The following is a 7,490-nucleotide window of genomic DNA, read 5'->3' on the forward strand; positions in this document are numbered from 1 at the left end:
TTAAGCCAGTTAATGTTTTACAACAAAGCTTTGTGACTTTTAATCCTTTAGCCTATATTATGCAACTTGACCTTTATACTCCCGTACAACGTAATACAACGTAATACATCCCCACGAACACTCACATCAGAGCTGAGATCCTAAACCTCTAAAACCCTTTCTGAACCTCTAATAATTTCTAATAATATCAGAACTTATCTGAGATCATAAAGGATAATAAATCCACAATGTATTTGTGAGAGGACCAAAATACAGAGGATGAAAAAAATCCCTCAAATTACAAATTAATTTTAAAAAAATTGCAAGTTCAGATTTACAATTGTGTTTATAACCAAGTTTTTCAACAAACTGGTATACAGTGGCTTGCAAAAGTATTTGGCCTCCTTGAACTTTCCCACATTTTGTCGCATTACAGCCACAAACATGAATCAATTTTATTGGAATTCCACGTGAAAGACCAACACAAAGTGGTGCACACGTGAGAAGTGGAACGAAAATCATACATGATTCCAAACATTTGTTACAAATAAATAACTGCAATGTGGGGTGTGCGTAATTATTCAGCCCCCTGAATCAATACTTTGTAGAACCACCTTTTGCTGCAAATCCAGCTGCCAGTCTTTTAGGGTATGTCTCTACCAGCTTTGCACATCTAGAGACTGAAATCCTTGCCCATTCTTCTTTGCAAAACAGCTCCAACTCAGTCAGATTAGATGGACAGCGTTTGTGAACAGCAGTCTTCAGATCTTCAGACAGGACCAGCGCTACCAGGATGTCAATCTTTAAGGACCAGATCGCCAGTGGAAATGCCTCACTACTGCTGAAAAATGTGAGTTTTCAGGATGAGGGCAGATACAGGTGATACACCAGCACCACCAGAGGAAACCAAGAGTTGTTCATCCGCCTGACTGTGGACGGTATGAAAAACACACAGAAACTAAACGAAATAAAGCTAACATGACTATACTACAAATAATCATGTTGGTATTTAGAGAAATTAAAGCGCTTATGAAGTCAGCAATGTTTTGATGCATGCTTAATCATCCAGGTAAGTAAATCTCCGAAAGATCCATCTGGACGTAGCGTTTTCAGTGGGAGACACTGGTGAATATCCTCTCTGGTGAATTTGATGTGTCGGTCCACCGAGTTAATGTGGTCCATTAAATGCAGCAGGTGTACCACCTGGGTGAAAATAAAACAACCTCTGGTGAAACGGATGGCACAACACAGAAGAGCTACCTCGTCAGGCCAGGACTCTGTCGTCTATTCACACCTACAGGCCAGTGGACACCCTTTCAAGGATGAGGATGTGCACATCCTGGACAGGGAGGGGGCCTAAGGGTACATCTTTCGCCATCTTACAATGCTGTGATTGCAGCCATTCGCCAACTCTCTGTGAACGGTACTCATGGACATTGATCAGTGGTTGTTGATCAGTGGTCATGAGAATTTGCACAATTAGGAATAAGGAACTGACCTCCCAGCCCATTGTTCCTTCAGTGGGATGGTTTCAGTCATTATGCAAATGTATGTTTATAAGATTTGTCAAGCTGGTTGTTTTGTTTGGCAGACATTTTAGGTATTTCACAGAAGCCACACGGCTAACGCCACCTGCTCCTCAAACTGGAAGTGCTTCATTCTTCACATGCTTTTAAACTGCTTTCCTGTCCAAGCTGTTAATCTTTTACTAGAAAAGAAAATCTGTGAACCTCAGTGAACGTGATTTTTACAAAAACTAATAGACCTAAAAAAAAAAAAACACAAAACAAAAACTGCAGCTAACTTGAAAAATACTTTCAGGGCATGTTGCTTGTTTTCTTTACTGGATTTAGTTTTTGGAATATTGTGTTGCTCTGTCTGCTAGTGGACAGAAACATTTAGCTGATAAGATTACATTTCCAGACCATAGTTGATACAGCATTCCTACACTGCTGCAAATATAGATACAGACACCTCAGACAGTTTTAGTGTATGAGAAACTGAAGCAAAGGACACAGCAAAGGGACACCTGCAAATATCTGAGATCTTAAGTTTTAGCCCACTCTCATGTTATAATCATGTTTGCTCCCCATCTTTTTTTTTTTTTTTCCTTTTGCCTGTCCCGTTTGGCTCTTTTGCCATCAGAATTGTTGTCTAAAGGCAAAGAAAGATGCCCAACGGATTTACTTTACCAAATTGACCATCCCAGCCTTGCCGTAATGGTCCATTTGATTCACCTTTTATTGTTTATTTTATTTTCACTTACTGAATACGGGACAGACTTGACTGGGGGAAAGAAGGGGAGAAAGAAAGAGGGAAAGAGAAACAGCTGAGAAGAGGGACGGGGGAGAAGGGCAAAAGACAAAAACCAACAGAACGGGCAGAGAAAAAAAATGCATCTATCGATCACCTGGGTCACCTGCTGAGAAAGAAAAAAGAAAGCAAGCAGAAGAGAACAAGAGTAATAGAATAAACAACATCACAATGATATATGGGAATATGACAGTAAATACTAAATGTTAAACATTATTGTGCAGCACATAAGATCAACAGAACACAGTGTGCTTTGAGGTAGGAGCCAAAAAGGGTGTAGTTTGTGGGTGTGATCAGCCGTGTGTACACCTGTGAGCATGGACGCGCTTGTTTTTTTTTTTTTTTTTTTAAAGGTTCCTTCATGTAATAATCTGCTAGAGGGTGTGGGGGGGCCACAGCCCCGTCCTCCAGGGCATGAAGCAGGTATGGAGGAGATCAAAACTCCAGACATCCAGAGGCCCCCAGAACACAACAGACCAAGGAAGACCAACAGAGGGGCAGCCGCGCCACTGTCCCAGAAAGAGCTGAGGAGAGTCCCAGATGAGGGCTCACTCAGCAGCCGCGGAGCAGAAGCCAGGGGGAGTTGCAGTGACGCGCCCGTGAGCTCCGCCGGCAGCCAGCCGTGCCTGAGTGACCGAGCCCCAGGCCGAGAGGCCGGGGGCACCCCACCTCCGAAGTGGCCCGAGCGAGCCCCAGGCTCCAGGCCCCGATAAGCGGCCGCCAAGGAGTGAGCCGGTGTGTACCTGGACGCCCATCCCCGGACACAAAGAACCACCAACGCACCGATGTCTGAGGGAGTCCGCCACTGGCAGGGAAAGTGGTGGTAGGGGGAGATAGGCCTCCAAACCTTGGAGAGCCTAAGATGTCCCCAGAGAGGTGGCGCCTGACACCCAACCTGACATATAGACACAGATATACAGGCACACACAGACACAAACATCCATTCCCACCCTCATGCTCTCATATGCACTTACTCCACACTCAGGGGGCCCAGGCCCATCCAGACCGGGCCCAGTGCAGCAGCGCCTCCCGGCCCCACAGAGCCCGGGACAGTCCACCCAACCCCACCACAGAGAAAACTGCACCCACCCCACCATCCACTCATCTTCCATGACTGTTCACTGAGACCATGAACGCCACTTCGCTGAAGCAGTCTTCTTCTTCTTCTTCTTGCCATTAAAATGGAAGCAGAAGGAGCACAAGCTGCTTTGATCTACTGAAAGGAAAAAGCAGAACATCTGAGCTGAAACCAGTCAGCTGAAATCATTAAGACAGGAACAATCATTCAATGCAGTGTCTCAGGTGGCTTAGCCTGTTACAACTGTTGATACACGCTAAATACGGTTAGCACACAGTGTCAGGGAGCTCCAGTGTGGGAACTAGTGGCTTTAGGTTTGTAGTCATTTAACTTTCATCCATTCATTCATTTAATTCAGGAGGAAGAAATGTCAGGTTGGTGCAGGCTGGTTACATGCATTTGGTCCCATGCTGTCTTTAACTAAATGACTTGGTTCACTTTATGGCTGGGCTGTATGTGGGGTTATATCATGTTATTTGGGCAGGAGTACCTGTCCACTGTTAGACTTAGAAAGTTTCTCCATAAGTAGAGTTTCTAACTCTTATAGCTTTTAGCACATCTGTAGCTGTGCAGGCTGACAGGTTTTTGGTGGCTCTTTTTACCCCACACTGGTTGTGAGTGTGTAAATACCACTAGTTCTTTTGGGTTGTAGTTAACTTGGGAGGAAGGGGTGGGTCTGCCATGACTAGATGAATAACAATTATCTGGGATACATAAATTTCATAATGCATGCATATATCTCTATAAACCTGGCCTGAGGGCTGCCATTTTTAACATTCAGTTATTTCTCTTAGAAATGTTGTAACTAAATAATGAATGTGTTACAGTTAAAGTGACACTGGTCAGTGTAAATGGCTCATTGGGACACAGAAACCTTTAAATTAAACCCTTTCACCTGATATCGAGTGTCAAACAATATCAAAGCTGTAAAAGCTGTTTACAGTCAGAATTTATAAAACTATGATTGTAAATAAATTCAAACAAGTGAGCTTTTCTCTTTGTGCTGAACATCAACACTGTGGTTTCTTAGACTGTAAGCTTTACTTTAGCACAACCACTTGTAGAAGCCGTCACTCCAAATGTCTTTTGATAACAAGAAAAAAATACCTTTTCAGTCCACGGCCTGAAGTTCTTCTCTGACATCTTCTGCAATCAGCTTTGTCTGCTGGTTTGAAGACAATAAACCACAAAAAGATGATTTAGTCACTTCGTCTGCGTCATGCAGCTCGAAAGTGTCGTGTAACGATGTTGAATAGCCGTCGTTATCCCTCTGCTGCGTCAGTAGGATTGTACTGTACAGCATCTCATTGATATGTGAGGAATGTAACACGATAACAGACTTACATCATTAAAACATAAAGGGCAGGAGATATTTAGATATTTTTATATTTATATTACAGTTTATAACTGACAGATATTACTAAATAGATAGAATTTACTAAATAGCTGGATGAACATGAAAAAGATGTCCATAATCACAAATGACCATGAGAGCCAGTAGAATTAATTCAACTGGACACTCAAAAGACGTTCTTAAATGTCCTTTAAGTGGCAGAACGAACAAACAAACAGTCAATCGCTTACTTGAGATGAAATCTGCTCAGCTACTTTGAAAACAGCTTCTAACTGGTTCCTCCTTTAACAGGATGACTGCTCAGGGGTAAGGCCATCATGCAGTCCAGCAACCTTTATGGTTCTGCTTTGATTCACCAGGAACTATTAGGGAAACCTTCCAGCGCCTCCTGTTAAAGACACAGACATAAACACAAACATTTATTAACATGTTCCACAGTGTTCCAGTTTGATTTTCTCATCCTGTGGACAACAACGTACATGGATGCAGGTTTATTGTTAACTTTTGTAAGGTTTATTTAGTGAACATATCCAGCTGCAGCTCCACTGTGATCCTGAACTGGATAAGCACTTAAGAAAATGTGTCAATAAATGGACAAACATCAACTTACTATATTTATCCAAACAGACGGGACCAATAATGCTTCACTGAGTTAGAAGAGACTGTTGAAGTCTCTATGTAAGAATGTTGTCAAGTTTGCACGAGACAAAGGTTTTTCAGACTACATGTAGCTGTCCTCTATGTCAGCTCACACATTTACATTCATGTCACACTTATTTCTGCTTTCCCATTTTATAATTATTACTTACATTTTGATTAGATACCTCGAGTTTGTAAATGATCAGATTACATAATTGGAATACAATGTATCCAGTTCAGGGTTGCGGGAGGATGAAGCCTATCCCAGCTGATACAGGACAAAGACAGGCTGCCAGTTTATTGCAGGGCTAACACAATATGTGTAACAGAAAATCCACTTAAATGTTTGACATTTCTTATAATAATCATAATTATGACTATTATTTAAAGGTTTCTTTATAAATACATTTTGATTTTTTATAACCCCTAAAATATAAACCTGAGCTGTTTCAGATTCTGACCTCACTGCAGCTCCCTCTTGGAAGTACGTCTGCTTCTTGTCTTCCCCCAGTGTTGACCGCCTGCCCTTGATATCACGTACTGTACCTGAGGAACAAAAAGGACAAACACTTGCCTTCATTTAAGAAGTACATTCATACAGAGGTAATCTATGGAAACACACTAGTTCAACCTTTGGGAGAAATCAGTTCCTGTGAAACATTTCTGTAAATCAACATCATGTGGAGAATGAATGAGTTCTTCAGGTGACTCAGCAGACCAGACTGACAGATGAAACTTCTGTGGAAGAAGAATCTGGATTTTTTTTTTATTTCCAATCTAGTTAAACTATTAAGCATCTTTGCTCTTCTGAAATCTGTGTTAAACAACAACAAACATAAATTAGTAACAAAAATACAGCTGAGTAGAGGCTTTACAAACCGCCATAATGCTAAATTTTAATCTTCAAATGTTTCTGAGCCGTCTTCAACCTGCTTTTAACACATTAACCCTTTAAGACCTATCATAGAACCAAGTCCGCCATAGCTTATATTATATTTTTACATGCTGTGGAGCCATTTTTGGGAGCATTTCAAGTTGCTATACATCAATACAACAATTATAGCCCAGATTTTAATAATATGTATTCATTAAGTGCATAGTAATTACATAAATTGCAAAAAAGTGCAATAAACTACAAAAAAATTGAAAATTGTTTTTTCTTTTTTAACATATATTTGTAGTTAGAGAAATTTAAGAGGCTTATCCCTCAAAACTGTAAATACAAAAAAGTTGCACAAAATAGTTTCCCACCACAGGAAATTTATTTTGAGTGTCTTCATAGTTTTATTTTTGAAATACACCAATTTTTATACACTGCAGGAAAAACGAAAATAAATATTATACTGCAAATTTGCAAAAAAGCAGCATATGCATCAAAATAAACTATTTCCAGCAGTGCAATATGAGTCCTAAGCATCCCAGAAACGACACAGAAAGTCATAAAGTCAAAGATAACTTTTAAAAAGACCAGCATAGGCCCAGAGGCCCTGATGGTAAAAAAGACTACATTTCCGCGAAAATGACGTCACTTCCGGTTTCGGGCAGGTAATGGCGGAAATGCAAAAGTTCGCGCTGACGTCTATTCCAACGTAGGAAGTGTTATGAACAGCTGATCGGATCGGCAAAGCGTGTTTCTGGAATATTATGTTTTTGTTCCTGCAAGCGCTTTTTATGCAGTTTTTGCAAAGCTATATGTGGAAGGAAACCGTGACCTAGGACAAGCTGATGGCATAAGATGTAAGTACAACTCCTCCGGTTTCACATGCAAAAAAATTTTTTGCGCTAGCTTACGTGGTTGCAGTGCTACTGGGATTTAAAAATAGTTACGCAAAACAGCGCGTGTCCGCTCCGATCGGCTCTAAAGGGTTAAAGTCCCAATGAATAAAGTCAATGCAGCCTGACTCAATCTGATTCTACAGGGAGTGCAGAATTATTAGGCAAGTTGTATTTTTGAGGAATAATTTTATTATTGAACAACAACCATGTTCTCAGTGAACCCAAAAAACTCATTAATATCAAAGCTGAATGTTCTTCGAAGTAGTTTTCAGTTTGTTTTTAGTTTTAGCTATTTTAGGGGGATTTCTGTGTGTGCAGGTGACTGTTACTGTGCATAATTATTAGGCAACT

At 40.8% G+C, this 7,490-nt stretch overlaps 1 long non-coding RNA gene across 1 annotated transcript; it reads right to left on the bottom strand.

The window, feature by feature from the left end:
* Positions 1–3,494: 3,494 nt before the first annotated feature.
* LOC143417027 (uncharacterized) lies at positions 3,495–5,929 on the bottom strand. Its single transcript, XR_013097251.1, has 4 exons — positions 5,825–5,929; positions 4,955–5,112; positions 4,478–4,535; positions 3,495–3,508 (listed from the first exon to the last, which is right to left on the bottom strand). It is a non-coding gene; the product is annotated as an uncharacterized LOC143417027 (long non-coding RNA).
* Between the last annotated feature and the right edge of the window lie 1,561 nt (positions 5,930–7,490).

This window comes from Maylandia zebra, linkage group LG3 (assembly GCF_041146795.1).
Source record: "Maylandia zebra isolate NMK-2024a linkage group LG3, Mzebra_GT3a, whole genome shotgun sequence".
In the NCBI taxonomy this organism is placed as follows: Eukaryota; Metazoa; Chordata; class Actinopteri; order Cichliformes; family Cichlidae; genus Maylandia; species Maylandia zebra.